Raw genomic sequence first — 19166 nt, 5'->3', positions numbered from 1 at the left:
AGCAGACAGCCCGGCCGGCCGGGCGCAGCGCCTGCCCCGCACGCAGGCCTGGGGCCGCTGGAGCTTCCTCTGCTGCTTCTCCCCAGGCCTTGCGCATTGCCGCTGCGCGCGTCGGGCAGGGCTTGCAGCCTGGCGCCTTCATCGTCTTTCCCGGGGACCGTAACCCGGCCCCCCTCGGGCCAGCTCCGCGCCTCGGCAGGAAATACCTGCCTTTACAGCTCTTAGTTGGGGCCCCGGCCTCGGCTGGCGGAGCTCGTCAGTCTCCGTTGGTGGCTCCTCGCGTGCGGGCACAGCAGTGTTGCCACAAACCCTGGTGACAGCCACCGTCGGGGTCAGGTTTTTTGGGGGGAGAGGGGGTTTGCTGGGTCCTTGGTGGGATTTTGAGCCCGAGCAGGCAAGATTTGGCTCACCTCAGACCTTTCTGACTTTGCATGGAATTAATCGTCTATTCTTGATATTGCATTAATTTAGCGCTCTGATTTCAAATAGGAAGACATGAACTCCGTGTGTTCTCCCAAGACTTCAAGTCTGCTGCACTGGGAGAGTAAAGTGTAAATGCATTGAAGCTCTCCTTAATGGCTGTGTGGTGTGTTGGTGCTATTGTTGCCCTTAGGTGACTTGGGCATTCTGTCTGCATAGCAAATGTTAGGGGACAGGAGGTTACTGTGGTGGGGACCTGCATCTCCTAGCTCAGGGGACTCGCTGTGTAGTGCTCACACCTTGGCAAGGCTGTCTTTCTGCAGGTAGCATTCTGAATGACTGTAGATAAGGGTAGGGTGCCTGTTCCAAAGAGCCTGCAGTAGTAATTTTTGAGCAAAGGAGAATTACCAGGTGAAATTTAGCACAGTAGGCTTAAACAAGTGTCTTGTCTGGGATTGACCTAAGGATAGTCCAGTGGATCAGACTGAGTGGATAGATGGAAATAAACAAATAAAGGGTGTGAGAGAAGAAATGCAATCGGCTATACATGACAACTCTGTTATACATTTTCTTATAGGCTGTTGCTTCTGCTCTTTAAAAGTGGCATATTTTGCCCCTTCTCTGCCTCCTGTAAATCAAGCTGAACTATAAAGACTTTCCTGTTCAGGCCTGGCTATTAGGATTTGTTCAGCTGACTCTGGTCTAGTAGCCAGACTTCCTTAACACAAGCACTGAGAAGTGAGGGTAAACAAGGCAGATGCTCAGTATTTAACAGGTTGGCTGAGTAAAGTCAGCATGAAAGCATTGTGTTGTCTTACCCCCAAGCTCCTCTCTTCTCCAAAGAACTTCTCGTCAGTGTTTTGGTGAGTGAGGCTGTCTCTGTTTTGGCTTTTAGCTGAGTGCTAAGCTGCAAGATTTTATTCCTTCAGGGGAAACTTTAACTTTTATTAACAGGATACATTTATTTTCCTCCTGTGAACTGGTTAGCAAGATCTTACTGTGATCACAACCACTGTAAGGATGTTTAATTTAATTAAAATAAAGCTGCTGCTCTCTGGTCCTGCTGCTGCTTTTGCAAGGCATTTCCGTAATTTTTGACCTTCAGAAAATACCTACTTTATCTCCAGACCATGCTAAGGAGCACCACAGTGAAGCATGACATCTACTCGACATACCCTAAAGCTAGGAAAGGATTCAGTGAAGCTGCCTGGGTCCACACTAGTAAACTCTCTGTCTTGGGCATGTCCAGTGCAGCTCTGTAGCAGCCCTGTGCTTGTTCCACAGTGGCACCCATCAGTACCCTCCAGAAGCAATTAAGACATGCTTTCCATGATGCTTTGCAGCTTTCCCATTGAAATTGATAACTGCTTTGTGTAGCTGGCAGGTGCAACACAAGCCATGATAGCATTGTGTTTTGATTGTCTGTCTGCACTGGCTATTAAGGTCACCTATTGTTGGAGCAGGGGCACAAAGAACTTCCTTTGCCGCGTCTAGGAGCAGACTTTCTGTTGTTGTTGTTGTTGTTGTTGTTGTTGTTGTAGCTAAAGAATCAGGGTTTAGTTAAAACTAAAGAGAACAAGGATTTTTTTTCCCCCTGCAATGTGCAAGGTTGCTGTGATGGGTGCACTTTCCAAAAAAAGAAGGCATTCCTTCCAGAGCTGTAGCACTGTTACAAGGACCTGGTCTGGAATGAACCCTCCTTGTTTCACAGAGGGTACATGAGATTTGTTGATATCCATGTGTACAGAAGACGCAACTCTCTTCTGCCAATTTTGATTTTGTGTAGCTGTTAAATGGTTGTCATCACACGTACAAAAGCTAGCCCTATGCAAAGGAGGTTAGATATGATGCTGCATAAAGAGTGTGGAACTTTGAACTAAAATCTGTCTTGTTTAGTGTGGTTTGGGTTTTTTTTATGATAGTCTCTAGCCAGGGCTAAATCCAAACCAAGTAGCTATCAGTGAAAGCCACTTTCGTTCAGCCACCCTGAACTGGGCTGAATGGTTACAGGGCAAAACACGATTGAAGCCCAGTAATGACAGCATAGGTGAAGTGTAAGTGAGTGAAGTATAGTAGCTAAATTAGCATCCTCAATACATTTTCAGTACATATCTAGAAAGTATTAAACAAATGGCATCCTTTTCTCATTGAAATTGCAAGAAAGAATGATTCCATCTAGCTAATGTTGATGTAGAGAGACAGTTTGACCTGTCATTCTAACCTTTATGTAGCTGAATCTTGTTCTACACCAGTAATCATTGCTTGAACTGCCATCCTTAGTAATTTATAGATGTAGAATATATTGGCGTTAGGCAAATGATGAATAAATACACCATTTTGGAGAATTCTCCATGGCAATTGAGAGAATTTCTCTATTACTAAATGCATTCGTACTTCTATTTTGCAGTTGTTATTGATACTTTGTTCCATGCCATGTGCGATTAGGGTATAGTGAGACTATTCCCAGGCTAAATTAGTAAAATTAATAGGAATTGACAAACTTTGTAGCCTACATGGTAATAAGGGTTCAGCTATTAAGGAATACATGGTACCTTGAACTTCTGTCCCTAAAATCCCTAGGCTCACCTCTTGGCCCTAAACCCACTTGACAGACCATGACAAAATTGGCTAGTAGCTGAGAATCTGGTCCTCTGTTAAAGACCGAGCTAGTTATAATCTGTGTTTCCCTTCCTCATCTGTGATTCAGTCTTTTCTTACAGCTGAACATGCTATAAGCATTAATCACTCAGTCTGTGACAGAGGCACAACCCCAAGACCATGCATTAAGGAGGCAGAGAATAGCTCTCAGAGGTCCTTGTTTCAAGGATTACTTCTTTTCTGTATGTTTGGTAAAAGTGTAAGTAGATTAAAAAACAATTTATAGTATTTTTCAAAAAGCCTGATGTCATGTCTTGGCTGCTTGCATCAAAGATAAATATTGGATTTTCTAATCCTAAAACCTACCTGCATGTAAGTAATGAGAAACAGGGTTTAAAGAGATATCATCAACTTGAAATGTAGACAGTTAAAAATGGGAGGAATTCATAATTTGCAAAAGAATGTCACCTGTGTAAAGGTGCACACGTTCTCAGGATACACCTGTGCAGGTGGATTTAAAGGACTTTGCCACTGCATTGTGGCATTAAATAAAAGGAATAATGCTTGCTTCATTTTGTCGGCCTCATTGATACAGTTTTGTATCATACATGTCTGTACACACACACACACACACACACACACACACACACACACACACACACACACACACACACACACACACACACACCCCTTCTTTAAAGAGAAGATATGTCATGAACCATGGTTTTGTTACTTTTTGGGTTATCTTATTTTAAGTATTTTCCTTTCCTTGCTACAGTATCAAGGGGCTGTGTAAACAAATAGGAAATTGACCTGAGTCGCACTGGAACAAACTACAAACAGTACTATCAAATGCATGAAGCAAAGATTGAAAAATAGAGAAAATATAAATACGTTTTGCAGTATGTTTCACACAGCATAATAACACGTCAGCTGTAGTAATAGGCAAGAAACATTTTCACATGCAAGTAAATTCTTGAGGAGATGGTATCCCCTTAAATTAGCTTGTCTGATGTAAAGGATTGATTCTCCATTATGGAACACCTTGAACATGATCTCATGTTCCTCCCCTCCTGAATTTGTACAGAATAGAGCTGGCTGGAGCAGTTTGGCAGCTAGAATGAGGATTCAGATGAGGTAGGCTTATGAAAGCTTGTCATGTATGTTTCATGGCTCACTTAGCTTTATGGTAGGATTGCTCTGCTCTGTTGTTTATGTCCATCATTATTAACCAGTAAGTTGCCTTCCAATAAATACATCAAAAATCTGTGGAAAGACGTATTAAGGAAGCAGTTAGCTTTGTAACCCAAACTCTGTGAGCATGTGTGAGTGGTCCCTCTTAGAGAGACTTGACAGGGTAACAAGTTTCCTCCCTTTGTAATAGAAGTACATTTATCCATCAGTGCTTCTCATTTAATAAGTCAGGGTGGCAAGAGTTTCTTGGGGAGCATTTTGTTTGATGGTTTGGGACGAGCTCTGCCAGCAGTCCCTTTCCTTCCTCCTCCTCCTCCTCCCCCCCCCCCCCCCTTTGCTTCCATGTATAGAAGACCTCATTGTGATTCTTTGTTCTAATTTCCTTATATGCTTTAGTGGTATTATGTATTCTTGTTATGGCAGCATCTAGGAACCCCAGCCCAGGGGTTAGGGTGTCCTTATGCTGTTCACTGTATGGACATTTGACAAAGGCAGCTCTTTTTCCAAAATACTCCCTGCCTCTGTAGTTCTGTATAAACGTGGGTGATTGTTAATTTGCACTTCTAAGAGCTCCAGTCAAATATTCCACGTGATTCTTTTCCTTGATAATTTGAGTCATTTTAGCTGTAGAGTTCAGCCATGGCTATTAATCAGCAATTTGAGCATTCCAAAATTCTAACCGTAACAGGAGCATGGATTATTGCAACCCACGTCACTAGTTGATTTACTGACTTTTTTCATAAGTTCATGTACATGAGCAAAGAAACACCTAGACCTCATTCTTTGGTTTGAAGATCTCTGACATTGCTGCATAAGATTTAGCTATCGGTTGTATTTGTATATATGTATAGGGACAGGATATGCCAACTTTCTTGGAGTATAGACAGTAATTACTCTGTCAGCAGCCTGGAATGGGCACTGGATTCATGAATGACGCGTGCCTCTGGAGGCTGGGGGGGCATGGTGACCACCCGCAGGTGGCAGGGGTGTGGCGGCAGCGGGCAGGGAGCTCCCGCTTGCAGCCACAGCAGTGTTGGCAATTGCGGGGAGGGGTGGTGAGTGCTGACCAGTGGTTGGTGACCACCCACAAATGCTGCTGGCAGTGTCAGCGGCAAGGGGGGGCTTGGCAAGCAGCGACCACCCACAGGGGTGCACTGCCAATCTCAAGGGGTGCATGTGCACCCCCTACATATTGCCAATGACTGGGTTATTGAAAATTCTAAGTTTTCTAATTCCAGCAAATATATTTCTGTTTTCATTGCATTCTTTCTCCTAACCTTGCTTCTTAAAGGATGCTAATAACATTTTCAAAAATGCCAAAGTCATTCTTATTCAGTGGGACTTAAGCGGAGCTCACAGCAGTTTTCTTATACCATGCCTTTCCCATGCTTGCCCATACTTTATTTTGCATCCAAGTGAGAAGGGAACTGAATTTAAACTCATTCAATTTGATCAGAGGGAAGACTTTTTAAAAAAGTGTAATATCTCATCAGTGCCTCAAGGCATTGTCCATTCTTTATGTAATCTGTGTGGCTGCATGCTATAGCTGCTCTTTCCACACTGTCATTTTTTGCATTGCCCTGGAGTATAGATACTTAACTAGTTGATGTACAGGCTGTCTGCAAATCCAGATCAGAGCGTCTCATGCTCTGCTCCCAAAATTGTTGTTTTACTTTTAAAGATGCTGTTGTAACTGACTTCCCAGGTTACTCACCATGTCAATAGCAGAGCCATCTGTAGAATCCTTGAGTTCCACATATGTGCGCAGCACTTTAGGTTGTGCTGCCCCTGTACAGTTTCAAGATTGAAATAGTTTGTGCTTTGTAAGCTTCATTATTACTAGATAATTACTGCTGCCCCCAAATTAGAGCTGTTTTGAAAAGTGGAGGTACAGGAGCCTCTTCTGTTCATCACAGCTTTTCCCAACGTTTCAAAGACATCAAAAGCAGGGTCAACGGATAAGCTTAGCCAAGCCTATGAAATTCTGAGTCTCTTTCAAGGCAATGTACTTCCAGTGAGGAGCTGGGGCTTAAATTAGCAAATTCTACCCACTAGTGAAAGGGGGGAATTTTACAGAGACAAGACAACCTGAATGATGTGAAAGAGCCTGGTGTCTGAGGATGTAAGCATTTTCGAAGGACGCTGTCCACAGACAACTGTGGCCTGGTGCCTGAATAAAGAATCACTTGAGTCACTGTGAGCCAAGTGAGAGATTTGTCCCCAGGGAAGGACGCTGCCTTCAATAGAGCGAATTAAAGAAGCACAATAATGCTAATTTTAAGTATATTCAAAGAAATGAATATCTTAAAAGTCTGGTGTCTTGCTGCAAGGCAACAGAAGGCAGATGACGTATTAGACATTTAAACAGCACTGCATGTGTGCACAGCACTTCGCTGAGCATTATGATAGGACAGTGACTGTTTGTTTAAGTCACCAGGCTGAAATATTGGGAAGGAAGATGCAGCATGGAATAGACAGGGCTAGGTGAGAGTAAGCAATCTCGACTTGAGGAAAAATGCAGAGAGTCCTTTCTGCTTCTTGCTGCATCCTTGCAGAATCCCAGTGTTACCCTTCTTGGATTTCTTACCTTGTACAAACCTTTGTCGTGAACCCTAATGTGTAAACTAAACATAGGGATCATTGTGGAGACATTTGCAATGTCAGAGGGCAGGTGTGGGGCTGATGTAATGCTTCTTTGTGCTTTGGACAATGGCCCAGTGAAAAGATAGCTTTCATCTGGCTGACTGGGGTGCTGTAACAAGGTACCAAGAATAGCCCTGCACTGTTTTTCTGCCATCAGGAGTTCTACCTTGCACAGAGTTGGAGCAATATTTTTGTTGGAGTCATGCTACTAGGTGGCTCTTAATAGGAGTTGGATTGTCTGGGAACTGTTGGCTTAAACACCAAAGATTCCTCAGAAACTGTTTTGAGTAGCCGTACTGGGAAGAAAGCTGGGACTGATGGTGGGTTTTGTGTGTAACTTAAGAGGCAAACCATGGAGTGAGGGGTAAGTTGGGGCTACTGGCAGCACATACATCCATTCCATGGGCAAGAGTGGCAGGGCGGAAACTCCTCCAGGCTCTGAACACTGTGGCTAGGTTAGGTGGTAGGGTTGGCCACAGAGCTGAAGATACAGCAAGAATGTAAGTGGAATCTGTGGCCTGCTTCTTTCAACTGAGACTTCTTTCAGCCTGCTACCCGTACTCTTCGTGTCCAGAATTGTTTGCAGTTGCCAGACAGCAGAGTGAGGGTGGAGCCTGTGGATGCAGGTTATTCCTAGACATGTTTGGATGATATTTCAAAAAGCGCTGGTCTAAAAAGGACATTGACCTCCTCTGCTGCATCTTCCATTAAGGCTGCTTCTCTTGAGACTGCTTTTTAAAAGCATGTTGAATGTTGTCTTGCCCTAGATGCTGAGTGAGCTGGCATCCTCAGGCTTAGACATTGGAGGGATTGGGTGTTAAGAAGTTCAAGATTGGTTTTGAGTATGTGCTTCCAAAGAGGTTTTAACTTCTTGGCAAACCATAACTTCTCCTTCCTGGTTAACAAGAAATGCCTCTTCTGTTCAGCCCTTAATGGAAGGGATGATCAGAATTCCTAGGTAGGCTGAAGAAGTGGGTGCTGTGATCAGTGTCAAGGGGCACAATGATCAGAGGAAGCACCAGTGCACAAAAGTTTGGGACAGGAAGCAAAGAAAGATACTGCCCAAAAGAAAATGAGCGGAACTCTGAGGTCAGCAGAACAGAATTCACTTGCATTGGAATTTGTCCTGGACAGTGCAGTGAATTCCTTGTTTCTTTTTAGAACTGCTGTCTTAAAGGCACAAGAGGAAAGAATTTTTTTACTACTACAAAAGTTAAGTTTGTTCTGGTCTCTGCTGCCCTTCCCTTCCTCAGTTATTAAATACACTTTTAGGAGGAGACAAAATTTAGCATTAGCATCCATTGACCTAAGAATGTTTTTATTCTGCCTCATTTGGGGCTGGTATGGAACACTTTGGAGCTAACTGTCCAGGATACCAGTGCTGAAATATGATTGGCATCACCTTTTATATATAGTTCTTTGTTTAAAGGTTTGTGGTCAGGAAGATTGGCAGAACCATACTGAAATACATCAGATCTGATGACTCAATATGCTGTTTGTGAAAGTTTACTGAAGAAACAAAGCCGCAGTGCTGGTGCTAGCAAAACATTTCTCAAAATTATTGATCTCCTTACCCCTCCTGCCTTCTGTTCTCTGTAATCTACAATTTCTGCTGTTTGAGCAAAGGGGAGCTTGCAAAACACTCAGCAGTTTTGTCCTCCCTCTTGGTTTTTATATTTTCCTAGATTAAAATAATTATAACAAACGTTGCAAGTGGTTGTTTCCAAGTAAGGATGTATGTCCAAAACTGGAGGTCTGTTATGAACCAGGAAATTGGGGAGCTTCACAGTGAAACATGAAACTCCAAAGGGGCCTGGGATGAAGGCAGAGTCCTCATCTCTTGGCATTCTGCTGGTCATTAGCTCACCCTCTTCTCTAATCACTCATGCGCTCAAAATCAGCAGATGCTGGGCAAAAGTCTCTGTTGCAGAATTTGAACTTGTCCTAACCTCCACTTCCTTTCTCTTTCTGCCATTCTTTCCCTTCTCCCAGCTATGCTCTGTAAGCAATAAACCTGAGCAAAGCAATGCAACTCTTGGAGTGTGCAGAAGGCTAAAGAGGATCGCTCTCAGAGGCTTTTGTTTCAAGGACTGTTGTTTATTGGAGCCCAAAGGTTATCTTGATTCTGTGCACTTGTATTCATTGCTGTTGAGATTTTTTTTAATTCAGAAATCAAGGATATTGAGGGGGAATTTGCAGGTGGCTGCTTCTCCAAAAGGGATGACTTGCATGGCACATTAAGTGTCCTTTGCATCCCTCAGTTGGCTCTACCACACACTGCAGCCTGCATTTGGCCCTTGCCAAGCTGAGGAGTGAGCTGAGCATTGATCACTGAGTCATCCCAAAGTCAGGTGCTTGAACCCTGCAAGGGAGTTGTTTCTGTATCCTAGTGCCCAATGCCCTGGTGTAGGACAGGTGACATGCCAAGCATTACTGACAAACCTGGACCCAAAAGGGAACAACATGTGAAGTTTGCAGTGTGTGTTTGCCAGGTTCAGGGCAGGAGGCGCGAACTATTATATTGAACCCTGCCGTGTAGGTGCTCAGGTATGTCTTCCCTCCCTCCTTTGAGCGCACATAAGATATGCACAGGATCTGGATTAGCAAAATGAACTGGGGAGCAAACCTGAGTGGACTCTATCTTGAATATCTTCTATCTGGTAGAGGCTCAGCTGCATGGATTTGCATTGCCAAGCATATTGGCAGGAACAGAAATGCAGCCATAAATTGCCCTGAAGGTATGTCCCTGAGCAGCTTTACCGACAAAAGGGGACTAGTGCCAAATGGTTCCAAAGTGGGATGCTGGCCGGGGAAACAGATTGCCATGACAAGGGAATGAGACCACTCCAGTATGCAGCTCCCTACTTCAGTGTCTAATATATCCTCTGCCTTGCAGCAGGACACCAGGCTCTTAAATGTATTTAAACAAATGAGCATCTTAACATTAAGGTCATTGTGTTCTTTTAAGTTGCTCCATTGAAGACAGTGTCCTTCCCTGAGGACAAAGTTCTTTTCTCTCCAAGGGATTTGCTAGGTGAACACAGCAGAGTGGAGATCTGCATGCCCAGCTGCACTTAGGACAAGGCAGGGGTTGTGGTGCTGTGCTAGGAGTTGTCTTCTCATCTCTCTATGGCACATTTGACCTTTTCATTACATATGCTTGTGGTCATTTATTGTCCTTTGCAAGATCTTTCGTTGTACAGTGTGCCTTCAAGCAGCAGGCATTGCAGTGGGTGTTTGAACCAATGAATCATAGAAAATAAGAGTTGGTAGGGACCTTGGGAGGTCATTTAGTCCAGGGGTGGGCAAAATGCGGCCCACGAGCCAAATGTGGCCCACTAAGCCATTCTATCTGGTCTCACAGGGCCCCTAAGAATTTTAGAAAATTAATATTTATCTCCCCTGGGCTTCCTATCATGCAGCCCTTGATGGCTTGCCAAAACTCAGTAAGCGGCCCGCCACCCAAAATAATTGCCTGCCCCTGACTTAGTCTAACCCCCCTGCTCAAAGCAGGACCATCCCCAACTGTAGTGTCCCAGCTAAGGCTTTGTCTAGCCAGGTCTTAACATCCAAGGATGGAGATTCCACAACCTCTCTGGTTAACCTGTTCCAGTGTTTTATTATGGTATAGCAATGGTATAGCCCCACTTCTCCATTAGTTCCTTGAAGCATCCAACTTCCGGTATGTAGGTGGATGAGACACTGCCACCTTTGCCGTGGTTTGTCAGCCCCTGGTGGTAAGGACTGAGCCACTGGAATACCTACTTTTTTTTTTTTTTTTTGCTGTCAGATGTCTTCTTCAGGCTCTCATTCCACATCTGTAGTTGTGTCTCTTTGGGTGTGGCATTGAAAGGTTGGGGGCTGGTGAAAAAGTTCCTGCGTGACTTCAGACATTTGTGTGCTATGGGATAGTCATAGGCAGGTCTTCAGTTTGTCTCAACTGTTCTGTCCTACTGCTAGGAGTTACACCTGGGAATATGCTGGGCCCTGAATTGCCATTATCAGGCTAAAATTAACAGAGCCTCCTTCCATTGTAGGGAAGGTTTTGCTGGGTCAAAGCTGATAAGAGCATGGCCTGAGAGGGTCCCTTGTGCAGCCTGCAGCTGCCCTCATATCTGGCGCAGAGGTGGGGGCAGGTTGCAGAGTTTGAACTGTCCTGTATTGCCTCAACTGTGAGAAGGCTGCTTAGATTGGAGTCTGTCTTTTGCACCAGGACTTGTTGCCTTGATAGTCAAGCTCGCTGTCCCACTTCACGCAAAGCAGTCATGGCTTGTGATTCCTGGTGGTTGGCCAAGACAGGCCTCAACTGGGTTGCCTGTGAGTGTCCCTGCCCTAGACAAGCGCATGCAAAAAGAATCCACATTGAAGGGTTGTGCTAGCTTGGATACAGCAGGTCTCACTGGGCAAACATTAATGTGCTGCTCATTTGCCCCAGTAAGGAGAAGCTTAGTCTTTAGCTGACTTCCAGCCCTTGTCATGAATATGCAGAGCTGTCTCAGATCAGCTCGCTGCCCCAGGCACTCCCATGGCAAGCTCTGCTGCTGTCAGGGCTGAGCAGCCCTCAATTAGAAAAGTTAGTAGTCCACTCAGAGCTACTTTGCCCCATCCCCCTTCCTCCCTCCTTTGTGGAACCAGCAGCGACTTGGAGAAAACCTCTAGTGCTGGATGCATGACAGGAGGGCACTTTGCCATCTTGTTTAAGCTACTCAAGTTCTCCTCTGGGGTAACTGACCTTCAGGGTCAGATTGTTGAAACCTAACTACCATCTGTGCACTTGGCCCTTATGCCAGGTATTAAAACTTGGCCCTCAGCTTAATGGTCCAAAGGCTTCTTCTAATTCAACCCCCAGGGAACTACCTTGTAGAAAAGAATCTGCTTGTAAATGACAATAGCATTGTGAGGAGTGAAAGCATCAAACCAATCTACAGCAGTGGCTAAAAAACAGGGTGATAGGTTGCATTAAAAAATGTGCAAGATGCTGAAAATGTTCTAGTGCAGTAGGTCTCAGGCTTTTTTCCCCCCACAGACCACTTGAAAATTTCTGAGGGTCTTGGCAGACCACTTAAACATTTTTTTGTTCTACAAATCTAAGCACACAACTCATTTTAATAGTCACAGTCTAATTCGATGGATGTACCTGTTTTTTTGAGCAAAGTTTTGGGAAGTCAGGTGTAATGTTTGTTTGTCAGCTTTAGGTCACTTTTCTGTGGGCCACCTGAATGCAGTGTCTCTCCAAATTGATGATATACTTTCACTATGAATACATACTGTCCTGTTCTCTCCCCAGTCAGGTGGAAACATGAAAATGATTAGGGACCTGGAAAGACTTCCAAACAAGGAAAGCTTTTAAGAAGTTATGCTCTCTAAGCATGGAGAAAGCACAATAAAGTGTGCCAGTATATTTAAAAATTAAAATGAATGGAGATGGAGAATTCTTATCTACCCATTTTTATAATGTTAGAACAAGGAGAGATCTCATTAAAAGGATCAGTTTTAAAAGAATGTCCTTAGGTTGTAGCTGTGTTGGTCTAAGGACATAGGCAGACAAGGTTCTTTGGGTAAATCCAGTATCTTTTATAAGACCAACTCAAATAGCTGGAAAAATTCTTCTTAACGAGCTTTCAGGCGCAAACATCCTTTGTCAGGGTGAGGAAACATCTGCAGATGGTCTGTGCTCTTCCAGGATGTAGTGGTCAGGCAGCCAAAGGCCAGTATGTATGCACACCAGTCAGTTCAAATGTAGATTGAGGTGGTCAGTAGGTGAGAGACAGGTGGGAGGGGAGGGGGAATAAAATGTAGCTCTAGTCAAAGGACAAAAAAAACCAGAAGGGTGGGGCGGGGGGAAGGGAATGAGAATAGCTAGTAAAAAAGTGAAGGGTTTACCAAGGGACTCCAATATTAGGCAGGTTATATAATGGTGTCAAAAAATCCAATGTCTATATTTAGTCCATGATTTTTTTTGTATCCAGTAGATTGAAGTAAAGTTCATAGGCTCATCTGTGAAAGGTATTTTGTAAAATTTCCTTTGAGGATTAGAACTGAGAGAGTGGTTTTCTTGTGAGAAGTATGCCCCCACCGGTAATTAGGTATGCTTGTCTTCAGTAGATTTCTGGTGTGTTCATTCTGGTGCGCAGTTGTTGTTTAATCTCTCCTGTGTATTCTCCAATCAGGGCATTTGGTACATTGAATGAGATGTGACATGTCTGGCAAGATCCAGGAATGCTGAAGAGTCTGTTCTAGGGTGCAGTAATTGTGGGGGTGGTGGAGATATGTTGGCAGGTTTTACATTTCCTATCATGGTGTGGTCTAGATCCATTTGGTGCGTTTTGGGCCATAGGAAGTTTGCTTCCGAGGATGGAGTTTAGCAAGGTTCAGTACCTGTTTGAAGGCTAGGGTGGGTGGTTTTGGGAAGACCTTTGAGAATTAGGTCTCCTTCTAGCATGGGTTGCAGTTGTTTGAGGATTTTCAGCGGTGTGCAATTCATGGGGGGTTTCCTTCTGTACTGCAGCAAGTCTTCACATGGTATCTGGATGGCTCTTTCAAAAGTGCAGTCTGTCTCTCTGAAGGAGTGCCCATGTTGAGTGAAAGCATTTCTGAGACTTGGGAAGTGATGATCACAGGTGTTCTTGGTGCAGATTCAGTGGCTGTTACTGTTTTCTGTAAGGACCAGGCTTTTAAAAGATGTCTAGGTACTCAATGATGACAAGAAAAGCTTGTGGAAGAGACATCACATGAACACCTGCCTGGATCTGTGTAATTGCCCAATTTCAGTAACCTGGCCCCCCCCATGCCAAACACCACAGCTACTTTTCAGGTGCTGGAAAAAGAGCTCTTCTCCTTCCAGCAAAAGCAGCTAGAAATGCTGCACAGTAAGACTTGGGGAACCTGTGCTTTCCCTTTGCCCCGAGCTTCTGAAATACAGTTTTGCCAATCCCTCCTGTGGCATCCTTTTAGCTGAGCAGGGCAGCTATCTGGCTTTATTTAACAGGCAGAGGAGTGCCCATGCCAACCTCCTGCAGGGAGAGCAAGGCAGAGACATCCCCCCACACAACTGTTTCAGTGAACAAAGCATGTTTCCAGCTAGAAGTGCAAATGGGCATGGCAAGTCCTTTGAAAAGTGCTTCTGGGTTGTGGAGGATTGTTCCCAAAGCCAGAAGGATGGGCTTGTGGGAGAGACGCTGACCTCTGGCTTGGGACTCCTGAGCTTGATTCCTGACTTGGCTGTAGATGCTAGAGCTGTGTGAAGCTTCAGTGGCAGATTCGATTCAGGAGATTCAGCGGCCAAATCTGCATCGAATCGGAAGACCTGTTAAAAAGGTCCAAATCAAATCCAAAGCCTCTGAATCAATTCAGAGAACAGCGATTCAAATCCCTGTCCCCATTCAATTTGATCAAATCAGAATCAGAGATTCGGATCGGCTGGGGGGAGGCAGGTACAGCTAGGTGGCCGCAGGTTCTCCTGCAGCTCCTCTGGCTGTGCTTGCCTTTCCCTGGGCAGAGGGAGCTGCAAGAGAAGCACCAGTGGCTGCCTTGCCTGACCCCAGCCACCCAGCACTTAAAAAAAAGGAGAAGAAAGCCCCGCACTCACTGGCCGCAGCAGCGGGGAATTGGGGTGGAAAAAACACTAGTAGCAAGGCCTCCCTGTGGGGCAGCAGGAATTGCCCCCTCCCACCCCCTGCTTGGCACCTGCATTGCAGCTGTCACATTGCATGGGTGCAGCATGGCTCAGCAGGCTGCTGCATGCTGCCTGAGAGCTAGCATGCCCCCCCCCAGTGCCAGGAGGCTGGGGTTGGAGCTGGAAGAAGCCCCTGTGGCTGCCCTGCCCATGGCTCCCCCTGCCCGGGGAAAGGCAGGCACAGCAAGAGGAGCCACAATACAGCCTGCAGCTGCCTGGCTGTGCCTTCCTCCCCACATCAATCCAAATCTGCACCAACTCTCTGATTTGGCCGAATCAAATGGGCACAGTGATTAGAATCACCGAATCAAATGACTTACCTCCAAATTGGCCTAATCCAAATCAAATACTTCCCTGTTTGTACAGGCTTAGTAGATTCCTCATGTTGGCTTGAGCAAGTTCTGCAACTTCTGTGCCTCAGTTCTCCACATGTAAAATGGGTGCAGGGCTGCTCCTTTCCCACTCATCCCATGCCTTGTCTATTTGGGCTGTAGAGTCTTCATGGTATGATTAATCTTAGTGTTTTTGTACAGCACCTGATACAATGGAGCCCCAGTCTTGCTTGGGACCTTGAGACTATGGATTGTAAATAAATGAGTTAATGCCTCAGTTTGGTCAAGATCAAATTGTGGGTTGCACTGAGGTACTGTAGGTAGTAAATCCCCACTGTGTTATTCACCTGTCAGGAATGAGACAAGGTTTCCTTATACACACTTCCCTTAAGTGGGAGACATTTAATATAGATTCTGGCTCACTGTGAAGGCTACCTGTTAATTGGCTTTTGCCTTCTTGGAATGTTCTTCCCTGAAGCATGTGGTTTGGGTAGTGCAGAAAAACATCCCTCTAATTAAACCACATTTGTCCTCAGACAGGCAGTTCTGTTCTATTACTCTAAATGGTGTAGTTATAATAAAATAGAGACTGCTAGAAATTTGATTGAATGCTACCGCTGGTGGCCAGCACAAACCCAGAAAGCCAGGATTACAGGAGCCTCAGCTGAGAAGGCTCCAGGCTGCTCTGGTTGGGCCCTGAGCGGGCAACACCACTCCTGCCAGAGGCAGTCAACACGATCGGTGCTAGAACAGCCACGGGAATGAGCAGAAAGGGCGGTTAGGAGGCTGGGATCTGTTCACCCTGGACAAGTCCCTTCCCCTCTCTAAACATCCATGTCTTCTCTCACCTGTTGCCACATTCTCCACTTATTGGCAGAGGGGCCACGTCCAACTGCAGGTATACACTTTACCTCACAATGGTTGGGTTTTTGGGCCCTCCAATCACACAAGCAATTTCTTGGCAAATTGCCGTTAGCTGCTGTAAAGCAGAAGGGGCAAGCTGCTGCTGCTGGGGGGTACATCAGCAGTAACCTGGAGGTGGTTACATCTACATGCGCCTGCAGTCATACTAGGAAAGAAATGTAGACATGGGTTACATGGCATCAGCCATTGCAGCCCCCCAGCAGATTATACCAGTAGTATTCAAACTCAGAGTTTAGACAAATGTAACCATTGCTCTGAACTGCAGCTCTTTCCTCGCAGTTTTCACTACCGTTGCTAAAGCACAGTCTACATGAGAACTTCAAGGAGATTGTGTTCTCCTTTCCTTTTTCAAAGCATTTCCTCAAGGCACTTGACAACCCTGCTCAGGATGCAGTTTCACTGCAACTTCCCCTATTGGGACTGGCATTTCACAGGGCCACAGCAGAGAAGCACACTTGAAGAAAGTGAGGAAGAGAGACAGAGAAAGCAGCAGCCAGATCAGACAGCAAGAGACTGACCCCAGGTCTTGCTGGGCTCAGTGGTCATACACAGCTTCCCTCCCCCCACCTCCATGTAGCTCTCAGTGCACTCCTGGAACCTGCCAGCTGAACCACGCTGTGAAACTCCCTGCCACTCCCTGTGGGTGCCTGGTGCCCAGCGACCTGGTACGAATACATGCTGGAGAATCTGTCATGGAACCAATGCATTTATCACAGCTGAGCCCAGCCACTCAGTGCTAGCTTAGCAGCTGCCAGATTTTCCTCCCCTCACCCTTCCCCCCAGTTCCCACTGGGCAGGACACCCATATTAAAAAGGGGGTTGGTTGTTTCCAGTTTGCAAAGGCCAATCCTTTTCTCTGCTCCGGCCTTCAAAGACAGCTGCTTTCCAGTTATTTTAGTGCATCAGCTACCGAAAAGCAGACTGTCTGCCATGGGTCCGACTGCCAGTCTGTCCACTCTGGAAACAACTGACGCGCCAAAGATTAGGTCAGTCATAGGGCCAGTTTTGTTTAATATCTTAATCAGTGACCTGGGAGATGGGATGAAGAGAACCCTCAGCAACTCTGCAGATAACACCAAGCAGGGGGGAAATACTAGATATTTTGGAGGGTAGGGCTAGGATTCAGCAACCTCAACAAATTGGAGGATTGGGCCAAAAGAAATCTCAGGAGGTTCAGTAAGGACAAGTGCAAAGTCCTGCACTTAGAATCGAACAGTCCCCAGCACACAGGCTGGGGACCAACTGGCTAAGTAACAGTGTGACAGGGTTATGTCATGGCCAGCCCATATGTTGGCCTGCCCACCTGTCTAGATCAGTCCACCTAGCTGCCTTGCCTTTGATGAAACTTTGGGAATAGTTGTTTAAGGTGGGAGATTGCCCAGTGCCAGGGGCATAATACACAGCTTTGTACCATCCCTACACCATGTCCCATGCCTCACAAATGGCATAATTATGTGGTTCTAGTCCCACAATGGACCTCATTCTATGCCCACCTGGAGTTTGGACCCTGCCTGGATCCCTCCTCCTCAGGCAGTCTACTCAGCCCTCATTCTGGGCAACAAAACTCCCCAAGTCTTTTTTCCCCTTGTGGCTGTGGCCCCCTCTGGGACCTTTGGCCTCACTAGCCCTGGCCTCTTCTCTAGGCCAGCTGGGACTCCTGGCTTCTAGCCTCTAGTTATCCCTCACAGTGGGTACTCTAACCCTTCGACCAGTCTGGTGCTGACCCCAGCATGGGCCAGCGAGGTTATTTCATGCAGGTCACTGAGCCACTTAATATCACACTCCCATATGGGTCTGCCTTCTCAGACCCCTCCAAAACACAGCTCCCTTTCCACTTAAGCTGGCCTATGCATAGTTCTTCAGGCTCCCTGTACAGACCCTATTCTATGCTGCTTGCTCATGTCCCCTTACTGGGGACACTACACCAGCCCCTCACCAGAACTATTAGGGTTTATATCTCATAGGCCTTGGATGACAAGGCCTGGACCCCTCCATGGGGTAACCCACCATGTCAAGGGGGCTAAGGCTGTACAGCACCCCATACTCACCTTTCACTCAGGAGGCACTGGTATGGAATTTCCTGGGGCCCACCCCACCACAGCATCCAAACCCCAGCAGGGTGGCCTTTTAAGCCATTCCCCAGGACCAGGAACCTCCTCCATCCCCATAGTTCCTACCATTAACCTCCAGGTATTCTGGAAGCAGCAACTCCATCTGGGTAGTGTTACTCCAGCAGCATCCCTACAGCAACTGCCCATTAAACTTCAAGGGCCTGTGTTTATATTGAGGCTGCCCAGCCCCATCCTCCAATCCAGGAGCCCTCCTGTAGTCATTTGACTGTCTTGTTAGGCTTCATTGTGCCTGCTGGCTCCAATCTCTTAAAGTGGCAGGCACCAAGAGTGCTCTGCCAGAAGCAGCTGTGCAGATAAGGACCTGTGGGTTACAGTGAACAATAAGCTGAATATGAGTCAACAGTGTGCTCTTGTTGTCAAGAAGGCTAATGGCATACTGGGCTGTATTAATAGGAGCAGTCCCAACGGATCAAGGGAAGTGATTCTTCCCCTCTGTTCAGCACTGGTGAGGCCACATCTGGAGTTCTGTGTTCAGTTTTGGGGCCACCACTACAGAAAGGATGTTGACAAATTGGAGAGTAGTGGAGGGCAACAGAAATGGTTGGGGGCTGGGGCACATGGCTTCTGAGGAGAGACTGAGGGAACTGGGCTTATTTAGTCTGCAGAAGAAAAGACTGGGGGGCGGTTTAATAGCAACCTTCAGCTACCTGAAGGTGGTTCCAAAGAGGATGGAGGTAGACTGTTTTCAGTGGTAACAGATAACAGAACAAGGAGCAATGGTCTCAAGTTGCAAGGGAAGTTTAGGTCAGATATTGGGAAGAACTTTCTCACTAGGTGGGTAGTGAAGCACTGAAACAGGTTGCTCAGAGAGGTGGTAGAATCTCCATCCTTGGAGGTTTTTAAGATCTACCTGAACAGAGCTTTGGGTGGGATGATCCACTTGGGGACAGTCCTGCTTTGAGCACAGGGTTGGACTCTTAGACCTCCTGAGGGTCTCTTCTAACCCTCATTTTCTATGATTCAGTGTGTCTTCCTAACCTGAGTTGGGAACAGCTATTTTGTGCCCCTTTTTGTCCAATCTAATGCTATTCTAGATATTGTCCAAGTAACTCTCAAAGGTTCTGTCTACACCAGGAGAGATTCCTTGGTATTCCAGGAATACCAACTTCAGCTCCCTCTTATAGTTTCATAGTAGCTAGGGTCAGGAGGGACCTGAACAGATCATCTAGCCTGACCCCTGCCACAGACAGGAATGAATGCTGGGTTCACAAGACCCCAGACAGGTGATCATCCAACCTCCTCTTGAAT

General features: G+C 46.0%; 1 protein-coding gene across 5 annotated transcripts in view; it reads left to right on the top strand.

Moving 5' to 3' along the window:
• Positions 1 to 19166, top strand: part of KCNAB2 (potassium voltage-gated channel subfamily A regulatory beta subunit 2) — a 104477-nt gene that overhangs the window by 687 nt on the left and 84624 nt on the right. The gene's annotated exons all lie outside the window — the stretch shown is intronic.

Source organism: Crocodylus porosus, unplaced genomic scaffold (genome assembly GCF_001723895.1).
Source record: "Crocodylus porosus isolate Cpor-Errol unplaced genomic scaffold, CroPor_comp1, whole genome shotgun sequence".
Classification (NCBI taxonomy): Eukaryota; Metazoa; Chordata; order Crocodylia; family Crocodylidae; genus Crocodylus; species Crocodylus porosus.
The sequence above is the reverse complement of the archived record's forward strand: the minus strand, read 5'-3'. Positions and strand labels throughout refer to the sequence as shown.